General features: G+C 37.4%; 1 protein-coding gene across 9 annotated transcripts in view; it reads right to left on the reverse strand.

Moving 5' to 3' along the window:
• Positions 1 to 2,148, reverse strand: part of ERC2 (ELKS/RAB6-interacting/CAST family member 2) — a 433,721-nt gene extending 431,573 nt beyond the window's left edge. For all 9 annotated transcript variants that reach the window (XR_003527258.1, XR_003527257.1, XR_003527256.1 and 6 more), the window contains exon 1: positions 1,862 to 2,148. The gene's annotated coding sequence lies outside the window, so the exon portion shown is untranslated. The remainder of the gene's footprint in view (positions 1 to 1,861) is intronic.
• Positions 2,149 to 22,656: the final 20,508 nt, after the last annotated feature.

Here is a 22,656-nt window from a genome sequence, read left to right on the forward strand (position 1 = left end):
CAAGAAGCCAAGTTTCTCTAAGTTTCTTCCATCAAGAAACTGTAGCAGAGCTTTTCCCTCAAAAATATATGCCTTAAGGGAACTGGAATAATTTACCATTACACACTCCGTGTGTAAAGACAGACCCTAAAAAGGGACCTTTTCCTCCTCGTATTCAGGGAAAGGAAGAAATGGGGAAACACCCTGTTCAAGCAGATGAGCCGAGGTAGGACTGGGGCTGCGAGAGCCCTGGTTTGCTTTGCCGGCAGTGTTTCTGTCGCTGGTGTTTTCCTCACCTGCGCTGCAGGAGCGCTCGCCATCCCCGCCCGCCCGTGGCCAAGGGAGCGGGGCCGGGCAGGGCAGGGCGGGGCCGCGAGGGTCGGCACGGGGGAGCTGGAGACAGCAGTAGGGAGGATCCAAGGAAATCCCCCTGGCAGCGGGATTGCTTTAGAGCTCCCTGTAGGGACGCGCTGCGGTGACACAGCCGCCTGCGGGAGAGCTGGGCCGGGAGGGTGGTCGGGTTCCTCCCCTCTCGCTGGCGAGCAGCGAGGATGGCAGGAGGGTCCCAGGTCCCCAGTGCCCCCGCGGCTGGAAAAGGGCCCTGAATCCACGCCGTGGAGCTCCGCGATTCCCTAACGCGGGAGGAGGGCGGTAGCGCATCTCCTCAGCATCTCCCCTCAGGGCAGGGCGAGACGGGGGATCTGCTCCGTCCTCGACTTGGCCACAGGGAAAGGGAGTGCCAGGGGAGAAGCGACTGGATGGAGGGGGGACCTCCCTCCCTTCCCCGCCCTCCGGAGGAGGGGGAGCCGAGCAGGGCCTGCGCCCGGTGCGGCTCCGGGAAGGGGCCGGGTACGGAGCGGCCGCCCTGGACACGCACCCGGGGGATGCGAGCACGGGAATCGGACATAAAAACAAATGCCAAACAAACAAATAGTCAAGTGAAACCGCTGGTTTAAAAAGCCAACCAGAAAACTAACCCTGGCAAGTAGGATTTGCCCTCCTCTTGGCTGCACTTATTGGCCGTGCTTATGTGCAACGAGCACATATCTGCCAATGCCAGTGGTCGGCTGGCGTGTCCATCAACAGGGAAACAGCAATTCGCCGCTAAGGGAGTACATTCCCATCCATCCATCACAAGGCTTAGCAGGTAGCCGCCTAGAAATCAATCATACACTAATAAAAAAAAAAAAAAAAAAAAAGAAATCCTTCTCTATCACGTTACTACTCTAGTGCTCCCAGAAAAAAAAATGTATGTATCCTTGATGAATATATGCGTGGATTTTATCATATGCATCATATCCATCACTCTTGTCCAGCCTAAAATGATCTTTTTTAAAAAAAAATTAAACCACACAGCACCATAAATGAGGGACCTTGGTAAGTATTCATTAATTATATAACTGAAAAATAATATTCTGTTAGTTTCTCTTTCCATTTGCCAGCCACTAGAAGGGAACAGAAATCTCTCACCTTTTTCCTGACACGGTTTTTAAAACACCAAACATTATCCAGTATTTAGGTATAAAGCTAAAAATTTACAAAGCTCATCGGTTCTATTCTAGAAAACTTTAACAATAATATTTTTAAACACTGGGTACAAAAAAAAAAAAAGGAGACTCCTATGGCTGCTTTTAATAGAAATTGCAAGAGAGATTTCTGGTTGACGATTCTGTAGGGAGAGGCACTCTGTTACCAGAATAAGATGTGCACTTGGTCCCATTTATTACAATGTATTTCTAAAGCAATATAAAAAGCCTTTTCTGCAAATTCATTTCTAGATTCAGCTACCGGGTAGTTGTAAAAAGCAATATACAGCAATTTCCTTAATCACAAATAATTTACAGTCATGTATTACAGCCATATTCTTGCTTAAGCTTCTCACCTTTCAAATCATTGCATCTGTCTTTCGTCCTCACATGGATTTTACAACATCACGTTTAGCTGACATCCCACTGCGCGGAGGAAGGAGGCAGCAGGGAGAGCCGGAGCCACCGAGCACCTCCGAGGGGAGGAAAAGGGGGAACCTGCTGCAGTCGGGGGAGGCTTGTGTGCTCCTGTCCCTCGTCTTTCTGTCCCTCAGCGAGTCTCCCTCAGTCAGCTGCGATCCTGGCTGTCTGGGTTGCCAGTCCCTGACTCAACATTCCCAGCATTCCCGAGGAGCTGGGGCTCCACCGGCTCGTCCTGCCGCCGGGGGCAGCAGCGGCAGCAGCACACGCACTGCCAGCCCGTGATTTCTCAGAGCATTTGTCTCTGTCCATTCATTGCGAACCCGTGGGTTCCAGTCCCCACCCAGCAAACGTCTGGAAGTGTGTTACTCATTGTGAAATAGCCTAAAAATACACCTATGTCTGCGCAAAACTGCAGAGGCAAATTTGCTTTCTGATCCCCGTTCCCTGGAGGCCAGAAATGTTCGAAGTCAGGTGCTTAAGGAACATGATGTCTAAAAATCCATTACCGTATGTACATGAATACACAGAAGAAAAAAGAAAGTGAAATCTCTGTTTTGACTTAAGTGTAAAAGAAATGAAAATGACATACATATTTATTTGTATTTTTTAAAAAACAGTATGTGGGGGGGGGATAAAAAGCCATGCAAAGCTGGAGAGCCTTTTCCATCAGAAAACTGCCTTAACAATTGTTCCTGAGATTTTATTTCTTTTGTATTAAGGGGAGCGAGAGAAGATTCTATAAAACATCACAGGCTTCTCATCCTAAGAACTGAGGTTTTTTTCCTCTTCTATTTTCCCCCTCATTTTATAAATTTAATTTCTCTGTATACAATTATAAGTGATCACAGTCCTTAGCTTCAATGCACATTCACACCTTCCCCTAAACAGAATTTCAAAAATCTATTTTATCTACCTCTTCTTACTCTCATTGCCATAATAATGATTTTAGGAAGCACTTGAGACCTGTAGTTGTTTCACTGTAATCTCTATTTTATTTCCATCTTGCCCACATATGCACCTATAAATGCCACTATTAAATATTATTGATAAGAACAACTTTCACAGAACTACTACTAAAACCTATGTCAAATCAAATTGATTTCAACCAATCACAGTTAAAATTAACATAATCCCTTCATTGCTGTATTTGAATTGTCCAAAGCCAGTTGAAAGAGCTGGCTGTCATGAATATATATTCAGAGATGCTAGAATGCCATTCAAAGCAGAATGGCAAGTTTGTATTTCCCCAAGAAAGGGACACACTCTTATAGTATCTACCTCAGCTATAATTGCAATAGAGGGCAAACACTTATTTTCCAAGTCCAAAGTAATGGGATAAACCATGATTAAAATGCAAACTTCAGTTGCTTTTAAATCTGCATATTTACTTGAAGACATTTCTGTTAAAATCGTTATAAAATCATGAAAAATATGGACAGAGAAAATCTGTTCCTGGAGAAATTGACAAGAAGGGAATGATTTTGTGTACAAATAATTTCACTTGATCTGAAAAGCAAATACAAGAGTATTCTTGAAGAGCTAGCAAAACTGCATCTTAAGGAAATGGATAAACACTATAAAATGTGGGTCACTACACTGAATGCTTCAAAGCACAAGAAGTGTCCATTTTCAGAAGTTTGGTGCTTAATTTGGATTTAGTGTGCAATGAGAATATCTTACAGACCTGTCTCAATATTGCTACATCCAATTGTATCTCAGTACTGTTAATGATGACAGGACTTTTGTTCTAAGTGGTGTCAGTTGCTGACAGTTCTCTAAAAAACATGTCACACCATCCCTGTCTATGTGAAAAGACAAGGAACATCAGGTTCTGCTTTTTCTGTTTTGTGACTCATTCACTGGCAAAGATTAAGGGCCTTGCGAGAGCTGGCAAAAGCCAGGAGCACTCTGACAGAAGAGCAGTAGCCTAAGAATCCTCTTTCCAAGAAATAATCACTGTGGGAAGACAGCAGAGAGTTACCATAAGGCCGCAATAATATTGCAATGAATTAAGCTTGCTGTCATTCAATAAACTTTATAGCAGAATTAATCATGGACCATCTTGGAGCAGCAGACCATCTGCAGGGGGACTGTCAGTGTTACTAGTGCCAAAGAACAGAATATACCCACTGTGGACAAGACCATTTGGTGCAGAGCTTTGTGGGGAAAAAATATTTTGCTGAATTGTACTCAAGAAGAGTTGTTAGGAAAATGTGCAGCTCAAGTGAACAGGAAAAAAGTGATCATAATTTTACAGCTAATCTACTTAATATTTTAGAAGAAACAACATCCATGCAAAGAACCTCAGGGTCACATAATCCAAACCCTTCAAAAATATTCATTCCTTACATTCAAGAGAATGCTGGAATCCAAAGGGTAGGATAATAACAACAGTAGGTACTTAAGGCTGACTTCTCTGTAGCTGATGAAAGTTCTCATTTCAGTCTAATCACAGGACCATCTGTGTTGTCCTTGGTGCCATGATGCAGGTGGGAGCCATTAAGCATAAAGAGTCAGATCACATGAGCAAACTACCACTCTGTTCCTGGTTTGGGTTTGTTTTTTTTTTTGTAAGAGGTTCTTATTAACTACTAAACATATCTTTCAGCCAACTGTTAGAGGAAAGCAGGCTGCTGTAAAACTTAAACCAGTATTTATATTATAAAGTGCCACTTGATGCTATATTTAAGATTTACACTTTTCAACAGTTTTTATCTTCAAATTGATTTTTGGCTAGCATACTTTGGTTTATTTGTTTTCTGAAAAGCTTTCTTGTATTTTTTCCACCTTAAAAATGCAGTATATTCATACTTCTTTCTCCTTTCACATCAGGAGCTGTGAAAACCCCACTGGAATTAATGACAAAATTCTTTTTTATTTCAATGAGCCTAAATTAGGCCCTAAACAAGTAAGTATATATGAAATATATATTTTCAAGTCTGTTATTTTCCTTGGTTTATACTATAGTGATTTTGGAAACAGAAAAGTATAAAACACACTTATAATAACTTCTCTGTTTAGTTACTCTAAGTATAAATAATTGAAAATGGCATATAATGTTACTTATTGTCTTCAGTCCCTGTGCCTCCCTTTATCCTTCCCAACTCTTTCTTCTCTTCTTACGTTTGGTAGTAACACTTAAGCAGCAGCAGAGAAGACATGTGCTGTTTAGTGCTTAACTTTTTTAAAAAAATATGAATACAAATAGAAATGGAGCTCAGTCACTGCTGCATAATTGCTAGCAAGCAACTGCAGGTGTGTGTTTAAAAATCCAGGAAAATGCATTTTATATTTATTCATTGAACCTGTTCTGATGTATTTCTCTGTGCTTCCCTAGTGGCAGAGTTGCCTTCAGCTTTCTTTTTCTATCACAAAAGCCAAGTCAAGAACACAATGTAACAGTCTACTTTCTAACTAAAACTAAATGCTAAAAATTGTGACAATTCTGGTATTATACTACTGTATGAAAACCTGAATTACTCCCTCATAAATATACAGCAAGAATAGAAACAACACAAAGACATGAATATTACTAGAAATATGGGAGCTTCTGAAACAGAAATAAGACATGATCATGCAGGTCACTCCCTTTGTTTGATGGTTAAACCCAGAAATATGTAAGATGTTAGATTAGATTATTGTCAAAAAACAGAATTAGTAATTCCTTTTACACTATGTTGCAGCACAAAGCAAATAGATGCAACAGTAATGCCTGTGATAAAATTTAGCTGTTTATTGCATTCACAAGCACTTTTAAAGTTCATTATAATTGTCCAGCAGAACTTACTATTACAAGCTATTGCCCAGATAGAATTCTATAAATAATCATCAAATAAATGGTTTAGTGAATGTGTTTGTTCTTTGGAAAAGAAAGTCATGATAGATGTTGGTGCTCTTTATTAATACTTGATTCCCATAAAGGATCAAACCAGAAAGTTACTTTCATAGTGCAAGTTCTTCCCAACTGATAATGGCTGGAAAGGAGAAAAATAAACCTTAAGCATCTTCAATTATATTTAATATTTTAAGACCTAAAATTTTATTAGCAGTCCTTTATTTTTCTGGTTGGATCTGTTTTCTGGAAACAAAGCATTATTGCTACCTCTATTGCACATGTGAATGTACTCACTGACTGATAAATGACTGGAGCTGCTGATAAATGAGCACTGACTACTAAACCCTTAAAAAAATTAACTAGCATCTAAATGAGTTTAGACATGTCAGAGCTAAAGTCCAACTGACTTTTCAGTAAGGATTAAGCTTTCCAATGCCTACCTTATTCCTGAAAATTAAATCTAGGTACTTAAACTTTTATTTACAAGCATCAACATGAGGCACTTCATCTGAAGGCAACTCAGGTTCTCCTCTCAATTCTGCAGTTGCAGGAAACAGGGATCTCCTTCCCTACTCACAGTCTCAACCTCTACAGTGAAGTTGGCAGCTACAAACAAAATTAGGGTTGTAGGACTGTTCACCCCCACTGCATTACCTTTTCTCAGCAGAGCTAAAAAGCAGTTGCTTAGTAAGGGAGCCTTTTATTGGCCACATAGTCTCCTCCAATTGTAAACAGCTGAGTACTGAAGCCTGAGTTCCTGCCTTAATCACAGTCACACCTGAAAGGACTTGGGCAGGAATTAAAGTACGTAAGATTGGTGGAGCTAGAAACTCGATCCACTGGAATAGTCCCAAAATGGAATCAAATTTCTACAATGAATAGCTCCACACTAGATCAAATAAATTAAGGAACAGTGTGAAAATAATTAAAACCAGTAACCCTGTATGACTGCTTCAAAACTGACAATGAACCTGCAGATGCTTCCCTGCTTTTGTGCTCGTGGATTCTGTTGAGGAACTGAGTGTTCAACAGAATAGCAAGAAGTAAAATACACCTGACCATGGATGGCCAATCCAGCTCACAATACTGTTAATTAGCTAATAACTGACATTACATGGAAAGTGTGAGGTTCCCACAACTGTTATGCTTATAATAAGAAGACTTGATAGTTTTCCATCTGTTACTCTACATAGACACACTGAAGATAATTTATAGAACTACTGTTTTGAGAGGGTAACACTTTATATCCACTTCATAGGATTACACAAAGTATGCATTTCTGGGGAATTAAATTGGATTTATTTTAAAACATGCTTTAGATAATTTAGCTGGTGGGTTTACAGGTATTTTTACACATATACTTGTACCCCTCCTTGGTATTTTTGCACGAAAACATGAAAAAAACTCCACAAGTTCCCCAGTAAAAAAAATCTATGATACAAAGGCTCAGATTATCACAGTCTTGAAATATTCTTCACTACAAAGTCACAGAAAAAAAAGAGAAAAACCTTTCCCTTTAAGAAAAAACCACTTTTCCTGCTTTTGTGGTTCATGTTTGTAGTTATACTATGTAAAATAAACCATCTAGAGAACACAAGAAGGTTAGATTTCTATCTTTACCAATGTAGTTTTTGCTTGATATACAACCTGAGGCTAAATATCAAGGAATCCTACATTTCAGTAACCAGATAGTTGTAATATACTCTAGAATCTTCACTGAAGTAGACTTTTGTTGACCCGTTTTGTAGGGATTACTTACAAAAAGTTCTCATAACCACTGGATTTCCATTTTGTAATAGAGATTCATGCCAGTGCTGTGACACAGAATAACTAATGGCACAAGCCATTCTGAATATTTCATTTATGTGCTGGTCTTTAAAATTGAAGAAAGGTTAAATGTAGATTTAAAAATATCCCTTTATCAGTATTTCTGTGACAATCATCTACTACCCTGACTTCACCAAATATCAGGACTTCTCCCACATTTGAGCAAAACTTGGTAACCATTTGAGGATCTGACTTCAGAAGGTTATGTCCCCTTATCTTACCAACTTTAGAACTGAAAAGAGGTAATGGTCTTTTTCGCATTTATTTTTATCCTTCAGAACCAGCCCTGTAAACTACATGAATGTTAGCAGGTCATTAAATTTTTAAAGAACAACTCTCTCCTCTAAAGGAGAAGTGGCTTAGCATCATCTGGGTTCATGCCTCTGGGCTCTCTCAGCTGCCAAATTAGGCTATTCCCAGGTAGGTTTCCTATTGGGAACATGAGCAAATTCATGCCAGCTTCTAAAACACGCCTAAGAACAGGGAGAGAGGGAGTCATCTATTCCAAAACATGGTAGGTGCTGTTTTAACAATTGAACAGTTAAATTCCCGTGCCAAGAAGTGCTTCTTGAACCTGTTTAACTCACTGGCATAAATGTAACTGTAGGTGAAATTCTCTCCATCTGGTTGATTCTCTGACTACAGAAGCATCTAATGAATAAGTTCCCCTCAGAACCTGAAATGTGCCTTAAATAAAAGCCTCCTTTAGCATTGATGATTGCAGAAGAAGTGGGCATTTAGAGGCCTTTAGATCCAGGAGTCAACTGGTATTTCCTTTCTTGCATTCTTCCCCCAAGAGTTTCTACTTCCTTCATTACTCCAATCCCACTTTTCCATCCTATTCCACTCATATAGTTTGTTGATTATCTTTCTGACTAAGATCAATCTTTGACTTCAGTGATAGAAACACAACCCCATATTGTAACAGAAGAATTTATATATATAGCAGTAATGGAGGTCTACATTAAATTCAACTGATTACTTTGAATTTATTAATTATATAGAAAAAAATTAAAAATGAGAAGGCTCAAAAGTTAAAACAGAGAGAGAAAAATATTTTTAATTGTTGACTGGACATTATGTAACATTTCCCTGCAAAGAGGTACAAAATGGCTGGAAATGTACAGGAATTCCTCCCTGCCAGTCTGGCACTTCTATTTCTAGTGGACTGCAAAACTCAGCATATGCAGTTTGGGAGCATGACTATGCCTGAGGTGTGACTGTGCAGTGAGGGAGAAGGTGGCTCTGATAATATAGGCCTTGCAAATTCAAGGATATTTTCCTGTTAGCACTTGTAAATACTTGATAAAGTGTTGTCTAGAGTGAAAAAAAATCCATATGTGTGACTATTACTAATTTCCTTTGTCTGTTTTTGTGAACTTTCTCATTGTTTAATTGATTTTACTGTAAGAGTCAAAAAAAAAAAAAAAAAAAAAAGGACTTTCAGCCTGGTAGAAATAAATAATAATTTTGTTTCCAATCAGTTGTGATTATGGATTAAATATACCTTAGTAACTTTATTTTCCACATACTTTTTCTTCTTTATCATTTAGACATAATCTTGGGAAGAAAACTTATTTGAAGCAGCTGAAAAATTACAAACCAGAAAACACAGGAAAAAAAATGAAGCCTATAAACAGTTGTTGCTTTACCTTTCACTCACCTTTAAGGATGAAGAAACATGTATGTTCCTGTCAATCCATTAGTATTGAGTGTTCTTTTGGCAGATGAGAAAAAAGCAGAAGAAAACCATTATGTATTCTGAAGTCATATAGAAATGTCGAGAAGCAGATTCAGAACTCCTAGAAAAAATCAGGCAATAGAAACAAATAGAAGTATTGATAAAATTCTTTAGTTTCATTACTAGCTGGAGGAATAAATAGCAATATAAATTTATCAGCCCCAGAGAAGGTAAGAGAAAAAAAATGGAAAATCTAACTTCCATTTTTTGCTCATTCAGGATATAAAAAACCTATATACAAGTGAACTACAGACTCTGAGCCACAAGATCTTTCATGTTGAGTAAAGGAGTATTTTGCCACGCAGTACTGAATTTAGTCTGAAATCTTCAGGGCAGTTGGAAAGCAAATATGTACAGCACAAGACAGACACCAAACCATATGTTACAGCAGCAGCAGCCACTGTGAAGGGGAGGATAAGTGCATTAATCACTTGAGTATAGCTCAATTAAAAAGATTTTTATAAACCATGAAATATCAGAGTACAATAGAGTGCGTGATTTCTTGATCCTTGAGCAGACTGTGCTACTACTGTTGTACCAGAGCTGTATATGACCGTCTTTAATATGAATGAGGAACCAGAGAGATACTGGGATAAAACAGGAGGCAGCAGTAACAGCAGCAGTATTTTAAATAACATTTCTCTGTATCTTATTTGTACCTACATTTCTCTGCTCCTTATTTAGATGTACTTCGTATTTTCAAAAATATATTTTTATTTCCTGCATTAATTTTTTTAATGCCTTGACCAGGCAGCCGTGGAGGACATTTGAAAATTAGTAGAAATATTTTGCAGCTACAGCAATTGGTCTAAGAAAACATATTGCCTCCCTGCACAAGCCTTATCTCTCTGGAAATATTTTGCCTGCTTCTTTCATGCAGCTAATTGGATTCATGGGTTTGGTGTTAAGGTACAGCTGCAATTTTAGGATCCTAAAATGCCATATGGCCTGTGCTTGACAGATAGAAGGGTTAATTTAGAAATAAAAGGTAATCTGAGCAAAACTACTTTGTGGTATTTAATGAGAAAAAAAGATGGGAACGTGGGAGCATAACTAGGGAAAATTAAGTATTTTGGAAGTTGACAGTTATTTGATTTATAGTAGTTTACAATTATATTAACTGAGAGAAATAGCACTTTACTTCTGTGGTATCGTTGCAGAGCAGAGATTATGGTGATTCACAATGTATTATAAGGAACAGAAGTGAAGAAAGAAGATCAGGCTTAAAAAGGATTTAGTTTGGTACAGCAGCAGGCACTCAGGAGTGTAAGGTGAGCTCAGGTTGTGTGCGCACAAACCCACTCGATCTTCCAGACCTCTAATACTGGCTCTTGCACACACTCATGGAACTTTTGTGTCACAACTACTGACACAAAAGGTGAGTAGGGAAGGAAGAATACTTTACAGCAAATATTGTGGTTACACTCTTTCTTGCAGGGCTCCTACTTGCATTTGATTTTGATGAGCTCTCTGTAAAGTAGATCTGAAGGCTCTGAACCTTTGAATCTCTGTTTCAGGCCCTTCTCAGACACTGCTCCTGTCTTGTTACACGAACAAACCACTCTGGTTCCACTATAGCACAGGTTTTCTTTTTGTTGCCAAGCTACTTTCTTTGCTTCTTGAGAAGCTGGAGGTTGTTGATTATTTGTAGTCCTCTTTTTCCTCCCAGTTTGTTTGCTAAACACAAAGCAGCAGCAAACGCAGTCATGGAACTGAATGAGAGTATTTTTCAGTTCCCTCCTGGTGAGATGAGCCAGCAGGAGTATAAAAGCACAAAAGCATGCCTTTAAAAGAAGAGTAATTTTCTTAAATATTGAGAAGTGATTCTCTTAAGATAATACTTGTAATCAGCACCCAGCATGTGCAGCAGCCACGTTCTGAAAGACAAAATTGGCTGCTTCAGAGAGTTCAGCATAAAGCAGACGGTTGGGGTACTGCAGTTCTCCTACACTAAGTTATTAAAAGACAAATCCTGTATGCTACTGAAACTCAAATTGAGAGGTTCCAAAATCATGTAGTTCTTATATAGAACAAAAATATTCAAGAGCTGCATATTGCTATTTGAAATTTAAGCTGTGGTCACCAAACCCATCCATATAATTAGCGTGCTTCTTAGAGATGGTTTTTGCACATCAGCTTGGAAAGTAGAACACTTTCAGAGGCGTGGAAATGACTAAGACCCAAGCAAGCAGAACAAAATCAACTAAGGGAGAAATGAATGAGAGAAGTGAGGGAAAGATCAGAATAAAGTACTGCAATAATCAGAATTTTTATTTGTAGAATAAAAGAACTCCATATTGCAATCGAATTATGGCTGTGGTTATGGACTAGATACTGGATGAACAAGTGAAAGCTACCGAGTTGCTGATAAAGTACTTTATATTAGTCCAGTTCTGGCAATGGTCAGCGCTTTAAGTACAGGGATGATCCCTATACCAATCACCTCTGGCAGTCAGTTTTTATGGAATGGCGTTCAGTATTATCCCTGAGATTGCTCTTTTCTTCTTGTAGTAGAACTCAAGGTGGATCAGTATCCCCAATGTTGCATACTTCCTGTGCTCAAAAACTAGATTAAGTGTTTCCTAGCTATTCTAGCACTATCAGTGCTATTTTAGATTACAGAAACATAAACTGAGGATTCATTCATTTAAAATACTCAGTCTCTCAACATTTTGTCCCCCCTTTTCATAAGACACATTCTTCTCATGCTCTGATTTTGAAGGGAAGCTATCCAAAAATTTTAAATTTTCTGAAACATAATTCCCATTTTTATATGCTGTGGTACATTTTCTCTTATAAAAAAATAGACTAAGCGAATCTCAAACATTCATTTCTCGTAAGGTGGTACTTTTGGTGGAAGTGATGATGGTGGAATTTCTGTGCTGAATGCAGGTCATTACGGGGGAATAAATGTACTTCACATAGAGCCCACTGGAAATGAACTTCACATGCTATGCTGATTAGATGAATAGCATGGCTGGAGATTGCTTATTTTGTCATGATAAAAGTAATACAAATTTTAAAATAAGTAAATAAATATTGTGCTCTGGAATTAACATGACAGTTTATGATGGCTCAAATGAAGTGCAAAACACATTTACTACACAAAAAAATTGCATATTATTTTATAAGGGGAAGTTGTTTAAGAAAATAATAAGTTTCATCATGCCAGTGAACAGGAACAATTTAATTTATTCCTAAATAAATAGATTATAAGTATGTAGCTTTTTCCTGAAGTCAAAGTGTCTTTTCCAGTTGAATTTCTTTTTTTTTTCAAACATCCATACCATAGCCTTTTGTCATCTGACAACAGAATCAGCATGGAAGTTGCTACTTCTTTTGAGGAACTGCTTCTTCATATAAGGTGCAGTGATGCTGCAGATCAAGTTTTGGTGCAGGCTCTAATCTGCCAGCACTTAAATAAGCTGCTCTTTGCTCTGCCTGCTTTATGGGACATTTCCAGAGTTCATCTTATCACTGTTACCAGGAAGAAGAATCTCTACCACGAAGACAGAAATGAGGACATAATCTGATATTTCTGATACATATTATGACTTTAGGAGCAATGACAGTTTAGCATTCTTTGCTATCCATCTACTCAGTGACCTACTGATTCATATATGGTGCTGCACCATGATGACAACACAGCTATTTGCCTGGTTACACAGTGAAAATGAAGAAGGTGATCCACTGAAAATTACACACACACACCCTCCCATTTCTCCTCCCTATTTTTTCCACTAGACAAAATTTTAAGTCAGATCAGTTCTTAGTCCAGCTCCACATGTCACAGCATAAATCATTTGTACTGGCACACAGAAAAGAATAGCAGTGAACGAAGGGGAAAAGTCTCCACTGAATCCTTTAACATAGCCAAAGAGCCTCTTAATTTTACCATGGTGGAAAAAAAAAAGCTGGTTTAGTTGTGTGAGAGATCCACCCTCACACCCCTGAGCCACCCTTGGATGGCAGGGGTCGGTCTCTTCTCCCAGGTAACAAGTGACAGGATAAGAGGACACAGCCACAAGTTGCACCAGGGGAGGTTTAGATTGGATATCAGGGAAAATTTTCTTCACTGAAAGGGCTGTCAAGCCCTGCTGCACAAGGAAGGGGTGGAGTTGCCACCCCTGGAAGGATTTAAAAGCCATGTAGATGTGGCACTGAGGGATGTGGGTTACTGGTGGCCTTGGCAGTGATGGGTCGGACTCAAGGACTCAAGGATTTAAAAGGTCTTTTCTAACCTAAATGATTCTATGTTTCAATGGCTAATAATATCAGGCTACAGTATTTCTAGTTGAAAAGTTCAGATACTAAAAACCAAAACTCAAAGAAATCAAAACCAAGAAAAGTGCCATTTCAGAGTGCAGATTCATGTCATGGCCATGTTGCCCTCTGCTGCTCTACTGATACAATCATACTTTATAGGAATACAGTAAGGATATTTCTGAGCTATTTTTAAATTTCCTAATTTATTCATTTGCAGTTTCAACCTGTCTGTTAGTCATAATTTGAGTAAGTATATATGTAAATTATTGTTTATATGAAATACATATCTCTCGAGGAAAAAGGAACAGTTCTTATCTCTAAAGTGCTGTCATACAGTTAACTGGATAAATTTACAGCAGACTGGAATAGCACTTTTAAATCTAAAATAAATGCTTGTGTAATTTTAGTAAAAAATCCAGTTTGTATCAAATGAAAGATTCAGCAAAGACTACAGAACATGTATATACAGTAGCAGATATTTGGCTTTGTTATCTGAGGAAAAAAAAAATCTATTTATTGATGAGCCTGAGTGTTGTATTTAAGGAAGTATTATCATTCTGGTCACTCATATGCCAGTTGTTTCCAGCTGTCCTTTGGATGATCTGTTATTATTCAGGAGTGCTGTGTCCTTAGGACAGTAGAGTGCAACTGTGCTTTGTTTCCTTAGTAATTTTGTGATAAGCACTGGATGCCAGGATTTAGCAACTCCAGAAACAAAAATGGCCTCTTTCTTGTCACAGGGGTCCTACTGCCAAGTGGTGACACCAGCAGGTCTCACACCTTCTGTCCCATGCAGCCTATGGGTTGCTAGTTTGTAAATACAAACACTGCACAAATCCAGAACATTTTCAATCTAAACAGGGATAAAGTATGACAGATGGATGTAGAACACAGATGGAAGGAGGGAATAGAAACTCTTCATTGCCACAATCCATATCATACTTATTACAAAGAAAAAAATAGCTCCATTTCTGAAACACCCATGAAATGGATTTTAAGCTTGGAACGCTCATAAATCGGTTGCTAATTAATTACTCAGCAACTTCCGCCCTTTAGGCAGTCAACAGTCCCACTGTCCCTATTTTTCTCCCTTTTTTTTAAAATTTTGCTCCCATGAAAAATAGTTCTGAGTATCACAGTCATCATCTTCTTTTCATTCACCAAACCAAGAATCAAATGTGTAAGCATCTTATGATCTCCATGACATTTCAAGTGGCCTTAAAAGTTTAGTTCAGTTGCATAGTGGTGTTATTTGGTTTATTCAAACTTCACAAGTATACAAAGGTCATTCAGGAAGATCTTAAGTGTTCTATGCTGTTGTTCATTTCCTTACCATGAAAGAAGAAAACACAGTAACTCCTTTTTTAGGAAAGAAATGGAAGTGAAAAAAAGACATACAGACAACAGGTCCCTTCTGTATATTTTCTATATATATATTTCTATGTATATATAGAGATAATACAGACAACAACCCCTTCTATACTGTAAGGGTGAAGTGTATACAACAAGACCTCAGTAAGGAATCCCTTTCAAAGTAGCTTTTGTGGAAAGCTTCAGTCCTTCAATTTGCCAATTAGTTAAATCATTTCTGAAATATTATATATCATACACACAAAGAACCCTTTAGCCTTTCTAATACTGTTATTTCCAGTATTTTGCTTCTCCCTGAGACTGAACGAATTTATTTACCTTGAAAAAAAATTAGAAGAAAAAAGCCCATCTCTTACAATTTTTCAAAAGTCATGTTGCATAACGCCACGTAGCCATAGAGATGAGATGAAACTGCATTTTTCTGTGTTACTGGAAACAGGAGCAGTGTACAGGCTATGCAAGGGAGATGCCACTTAGAGCATAATCTAACATATTTGAAGAAAAACCCAATCAAATAGTTTATTAATACTGTTCAATTTTGCAAATGAAAAAGTGAAGTAGGGAGGGGAAAGGTTACACCCTGATTATTCAGGAGTAGCAATCAAAGTGTTTCAGCTCCTGGCCACGGGGCTGCTTCACAGGCTATCTTTGGAAATTCCATTTGGGCATTTCTGACAGGATAGTGGTAGCATATCATATAGCTCTGCTAGACATAGTATCTAGCTCTGTATTTTAACTCCCAAAATATAAGTCAAAAAGCACTCACAAACATACAATTGGTTAAGAATAATTACACAGAATTTCAGGGGAAATATTTTTAATCACTGCTAGAAACATAAATAGTCATCACTGTCGGTGTTGCAGCCTCTTCACTTGCAGCTTTCCTGATACACATTCCTTTCCTGAAACTTTCATTATTGTGGCAATAATCCCTTTAAACCCAAGTTATTTTCTACTTAGTGTACATAAAAGTGACAGAAATTGGCTCATTCTTATGATTACGATCCAATAATGTATGCTTCTGAATTAGCCATGTTGTAAAAAGCACACTGAATTAAAAAAAACTAGGTACGATGTAACATTACACAACACCCTTTTGGAAATTTCTAATTTTTTATAACCTATAAAGATTTGTGCAAGTACGAAGCAATTACTTGTAGCTACTGGAATAATGGCTGGCAGATTTCATTTGTGCCAGAGTACAATAGAGCAGCACTATCAGATATACAGTGGCACTGCAGCAGGACAGAAAATCCACCGCAGAGGGAACAACGAGACTGACTGGAGCTCCAGTGAGCAACATGATGATTTGTTGTCACGCTTGTCATCACCAAGTTCAGTCTCATCTTGTAGCAGCAGCTAGATAAGTGTATTTTTCTTTGAAGCACAGAACATTTTTGAAAGCTATGGCACAACATTTTAATCTCCTTTTCTTAAAAAAGCTCCTTTGCCTATTCAAAAAGCATATCCTGAATTACCAGTGTCCCAATCTGTTTCTATTCAACCTTATCTAATTCAACAGTACTATCAGAAAAGAAATACAGTGTATACTTACATTTACAAGAACTCCATACATATATATTTAATATGTGTGTGTGTATACACACACCCCCACATATATAAAGCTTTCATGGTAGAAACAAAACAGTTGGCAAAGCTTACTCATGAAGTGGGATTGAATCATAAACCATTCAAGAGATCCAGGCTGATTTCCCAGTTTTCTGCAAAACAATTATTGCCAGATATAATTAACATTCTCTTCAAAGACTAATAAGGACTACATCTAAATTAATTTACATCTTCAGAAATTCTAAAGCACAAACGAGAATTATAATACTCAGCAAGTAACATTTGTTGAGAATTACTGAAATTATTTTGAAATATATCCATGTTCAAACCCAACTTTGTTTAAGAAGCACATGACAATTAAAGAGTTTTGTTTAGAAAACTTGACAAAATGGGAGACTCGCACAAAAGATGACAGAAAACATTACATGAGCATAGGTCATCCTTTTCTTTTTTGTTAAATCTCCATCCATTATGCTGCATTTTCTGCTTCAGCAACACACAAGGCTTGGACAGGTTAAAAACAAAGCATAAGGATAAAAGCAAAACATTTCCAATTCTAAAAGTCTTTTTATTGTTAAATTTAACAGGGGGAGGATTCAGTGTAGTTGATGCTTTTTAAGCCAAATCAATTTCTACAATTATTTCTTTTACTCAGCACTGAACCTGCAATTACTGCTTTGGTTGACTTTTTTTCTTCATCATGTAGTCAGTCAAAGATTTACAAAGTACTGCACAAAATATGAAAGAAATACTAGGAATTTCTGGAAATTGGACTGTTAGGGCACAGTTTATAAATCTACAGAAGTCTACAAAGTTTCACTTATTGCTAACCATAATTACAATTGTGACATTCTGAAAGAGGGAAGAGAAAACTATAATAAAACTTTCCATTTGGGAGCATTTATGATATTGTACTAATTGAGTTTACCATCATATATGCATATAAAATTCTACCTGCCAAACAGAATTTTTAATACAGTTACTGGGACTACTAAAAATAGCAAGGAAAAGGACAATCATATTTTGTTTTACTTTTACATTTTGGGTTAAGTACTCTCAGCAACAACTATAAAGAAATAAATAATCAGCCAAACAAAAACCCATGGGACCAAACAGAAAATTGTGCTAACTAGACGTGTGACCTCTTCCTTCATATTCTTCTTACTCCAGATAATGCAGAGGGTGATGTTTGCAACAATTTATTGCTCCCCCCACCCCCACCAAACATAAGCATGAATCCAATTAAATGTACAGTTCAAGGGTGAAGGAAAAAAGAATGTGAAATTTTGGGAAGAAACCAAATACTGATAAAGGGAAGGACAAGAAATACGGAAATGCCTATGAAAATGATAGTTTACAGTGCAGAAAAGAGGAGATGAGGGAATTTGATAGAAAATCCTACTATTTATCCTTCAGCACGAATACCTTTATATTCAGTCTGCTGATACTCAAGATTTTTGCTAATCAGAGTAGCAAAAATACAAAAGTATCTTAAAACAATTCTAGAGATGTCTGCTTGTTTGTGTTAGCCTCTGGGCCGTGGATGTGCTTCTCTTCCCTTATCACACAGAAGTGCTGTGATCTAGATTGTTCATCTTAACAAAACTTCTCAATGCCCAAAATGATCGCATATTCCCTAACTAACACAATGGTATATTAATTTTTTCCTAAGTCATGTTAAAATATAGAGTAATATTTGTATTTACTATGCCCTTGCTGATTATTTTAATGTGCAGCATTTCTACAGTTTCCCCTCAATCAGAAACAATTAGAAAAAGTACACAAAACATTCAGTCTCCTGGGACATTATTGTCCCAGGTTACAATAAATGGACATATAGGACATCCATTGATATAAATTAATATAGTTATCTTAAAGCAAGATAAATTTGACAATCATCCTCTCTCCTGTTTTTTTATGTCTCATTTGAAGGGACAAATCAACTCATAGCTGATTTCTCCAACAGTTTCTAACTAATGCTGCTATTCAGGATGTTTGTTTATTACTGTTGTATTATGTTTCTGATGCTACAGGTCTCCATTTACTTTCTGCAAAAAAATAAGCATCTTCCTACCTTCCCTCATTTCCCAAGTTGAGGTAGCTATGCAACTCAGTGCTCTAAAATCCCTGAAAATTTGGTTTTAAAAACTGAGCACAAGAAGCCCCAGGAGCTCAGAACATACCTTTCACTTTTCAGATATGATCCATTACAATGTGAATACAAGCTTTTCCTTTCCCTTAGGGGTTCTTCTGACTAGTCCCTTTGTCCAAGTTCTAGCAGTCAGAAGAGTTCAGACTTTGAATAAGTTAAATCTTATCCCAAGAAGACAAACAATATAATACAAAGTGATGGAAATATAATTACTCACATTCATTTGCTAAAGCTATAATTTTCTTTTTTTTATTTCTGCAGCTGGTTTGATTGTTTCAGTGCTTTCTCCCAGTATATCCTCTGCATAATGATTTGTCCAAGCTCTAATGAACATTCCTTATTTAATTGATATAGTTGTTTTTATCTTAGGGGGGTTTAACAATTTTTGGACATTTTCTTCTAAAGATAAGTTGCACTTTAAAGGTATATGTGTATTGAAGTGGAATACAAAAACGAGGAAAGGTACCTGCATAGTACCTGACCAAGTGCTTGCTCAGAAAAAATCACTGGCTTGATCCATTTTTGGTATGCCCAGGACTTAATTTCCTCCCTCTTCTCTCCACACTTTTTGTTTCTTTAAGATGACATTTTTAATCATTAAAGTATAATATTATTTCACTTTATTAGTTTTTGTTTAACTACAGTTTCTTCTTGGTTTATCATAATCATCAATATTTGATAACAAGTGCAAATAAACATCATTACTCTTTCAATTGTTTTGGTTATTATTTTCTGCTGTTCTTGCTAAGGTTTTTGTTGTTTTTCATTTAGCTTTCACTAGTGTATGTTCCAATCCATATTGACTGATTTCTTGTGAGGACAGTTTCTGCAGTCCTCACGTCCAACATTTATTTTATACCTGCTGTCAGATATGAATTTTATTACATTAAATGCTTCTGCTGTGTAGTAAAATCCAGTCGGTTCACATGGGACAGTTACTCTACACGAAGCTGAGGAACACACCAGTGCCAATATGATATCTCTATCCAAAAGAAGGCTCCTTCAAGAAAAGTATTAGAAGATTTGACAGCCTATTGGAATTTTATGAAGGGGGAAAATGGGAGAGGAAAAAAAAAAGCAGGCTTATTAACCTGAAGCAAAAACTCTCAGCTGTCAAAGGCTAATCCTAAAATGCTTGCCATGTCTTAATTAAACACAACATGGGCTGATAAAATGCAGAGAACCAACCTAAACTCCCTGCTGTACAGTGAATTTCTGCCTAGACATCAAAGACTATTTTGAATTTTCTGCAGCTTGCAAATTGTACTGAACAGTTGTCAGATTTCTGCATAATGCATTTCAGTCAAGACTGCAGAAGAGACTCATTTGTAAGTATTTTGCAGGAGATGCTTTCCTGACAAAAATGAAATGTTAAGTGGTAATCTTTGCTTTTATAGTGTTTTATTATAAACTATATCAAAATATATTTTTAGGGGAAAAAAATCACAATAAATCATTCAGAAGAAACACTGGTCCATCCTCACTTAATAAGCTGATAATTAGTAATTTAACTTTTCTTAAAAATCCAAACTTGACACTACACATTAGCATTAAATAATTAACATTCTAAACTCGTTACCAGAAAATACCTTTATTTTAACGCAAACTTTATTCTTCCCCAACATTTGATGGCGAATATATTTGTAAGGAATATGATTCAAGTCCTTTGTGTTTTGACACTCACTGTGCATTACAGTATTAGACCATGAGGTTTTGTTTCTTTGCTGGTAAGAATGTAGAAATAAAACCTGGTAAATCCGCAGCCATCAGGTCCTTCACTTAGATCACAATCCATTCTTTGCTTGATAACCTTTTGCCTTACCATGCAATAAGGTCTGTTTCTACACTTTGTGCCACTTCTATCACAACACTACTTATAAACCCTTTTTAGTCACACAAACTTTGAAATAAGTTTTGTGATGGATTTGAGATTTTTTCCAGTTAAGACTGCCACGTGAGGAAACAGGACAGGAACTGACTGTGACCAGAACCATTTCTAGCTCTGTGCAATTTGGAAGTGCCACGTACAGACAAAAAATACGCAGCCAGTACACTTGTCTTTTTGAAGTAAGGCTCACTTCAAAAAATGTTATTTCAGTAGCCTCTTTAAGAAGAATCCAGTTAAGTATGTAATCTCTGAAAATTCCTACAAATGATGGTGTGTGCACCATCCATAGGTGTGCATGAGATACCTGAATATACAAAATACTTCAGAAATACTTTTTGCAAATGCTGTAAAGCCCAAGAAGCTAATGGAAGGGTTTCTCTCATTTGGAAAGTTAGATTTATTGCTATTCTGATACAGTGCAACCCCACTGGAGCAACAGCCATTTTTGTCACCCATGGATCTCACTGTAGCCCAATCAAACTGATGGAATTGAAGGTTAAAAAAGGAAAAGACTGCTGTTGTAGGCTTCAATTGGCATAAATTTGGGTTGTTTACTCCTGAGTTTCTCTTCCCAGTTTGATGCTGCTCACTAGCACATATGCAGTAAGAACATACTTTCTTTAGATTCTTCATGTGCTTCTTGGTGGTCTACACTGGGTATATACCAGAATATAAAAGTATCAATGTTCCTCATAAGAGGTTTTACAAAGACAATGCCTATGCACTCAGCCTCAAGCATAACTATCCTTTAAATCCATCAGTAAGGAGGGAGGAAATGTGCAATACCCCACACTCAGAACAAAAGATGGCATGTATGGGCTGCACATTTCTTGGCCACAAATGCAGGTTTCAGGAACTGAATTCACCTGCCACAGAGGAATATATTTTAGAAATATTCTAGCGTTTAAAAACTTCTCAGTAGGAAGTAATCTATGATATCAGATATGGACTCTAATTTATGGACATCACGTAAGCTCCTGTTTGGAATAATAGTTTAAAATCAGAACACGCTGTTCCTGTGTCAGCTGGAGTACCTAAAAGCAAATTATTTTCTTGAAAGAAAGATTTTGTTTGATTTCAGCACTGAGTTTATTTGGCACACAGACCATACGTTCATTTCATTAATCGTCAAGTGTGCCAGCGAAAGATTAACACCATCTCACGCTGGCATTTGATTGCATTCAGTTGATAGTTACTTTTCATCATGTTGCTTTTGCAGGGAGCAATCAAGAAAACAAGTCCAAAAACTTCCATTTACATTACCTAAAATGTTTTGGAAGCAAGGCCAAAACTGTTTAGGTTTCCCATTTAACTTCAGAAGACCTGAAAACTAAGTATGAGTCTGAACTTGTGTGGTGGCAGGTAAGATATCTTCAAGATTTGGGAGCTACTGTTCTTCAGCAGTCATCTCCATTTCACCTGTAGAGCACTTGGCAGGCATTTGCTGTTTGCTCAGCTGTGCACACAGCTTCTCTATAGCTCAAACTACTAAATTTCATTAAGAAAAATTAAACACACCTTATGGACATTCCTGATTTACTTTACTATATCTGCAATGGCTGGGGATGCCAGAGAAACTACATACAGGTAGTAAGAGGACGGATAATGATTTCTGTCTGTCACTGTAGGGTAATAGGATAAACTTTCTAGGAAAACCATGTTATTCTGAAAAGGTTTGGAACCCCCTTCCTCCAAAATTAAGTTAACAAACTAGAAATTAATGGACTCAAACCATACTAGCAGTATATTCAGCTATTTAAAAGACACTCACCCATGCAGCAACAATGCCAAACTCAAACCTGGATATATTCCATATGCAAGCTCCAAAGAAATGTATTCTTGGGGGACCCTCTCAGCCACATTTGTAGTGTAAATGCATTTACAAACCCAATCCCAAGCCAAACCCCCATTGTTCCAGCTTTCAGAAAGTATCAGCAACAATTGAAGCTGAATTTAATCATTGTGCCAATCCATTTATTCCCCTGGAAAACAAGTCTAACAATTCTGAGTGGGGTTTTCACAAGTGTGTAAGTGATTGAAAAATCAATAGGACTTGTTCTCTTAAGTCACTTATGACTA

This window comes from Corapipo altera, unplaced genomic scaffold, assembly GCF_003945725.1.
Source record: "Corapipo altera isolate COAL_440 unplaced genomic scaffold, ASM394572v1 55, whole genome shotgun sequence".
Classification (NCBI taxonomy): Eukaryota; Metazoa; Chordata; class Aves; order Passeriformes; family Pipridae; genus Corapipo; species Corapipo altera.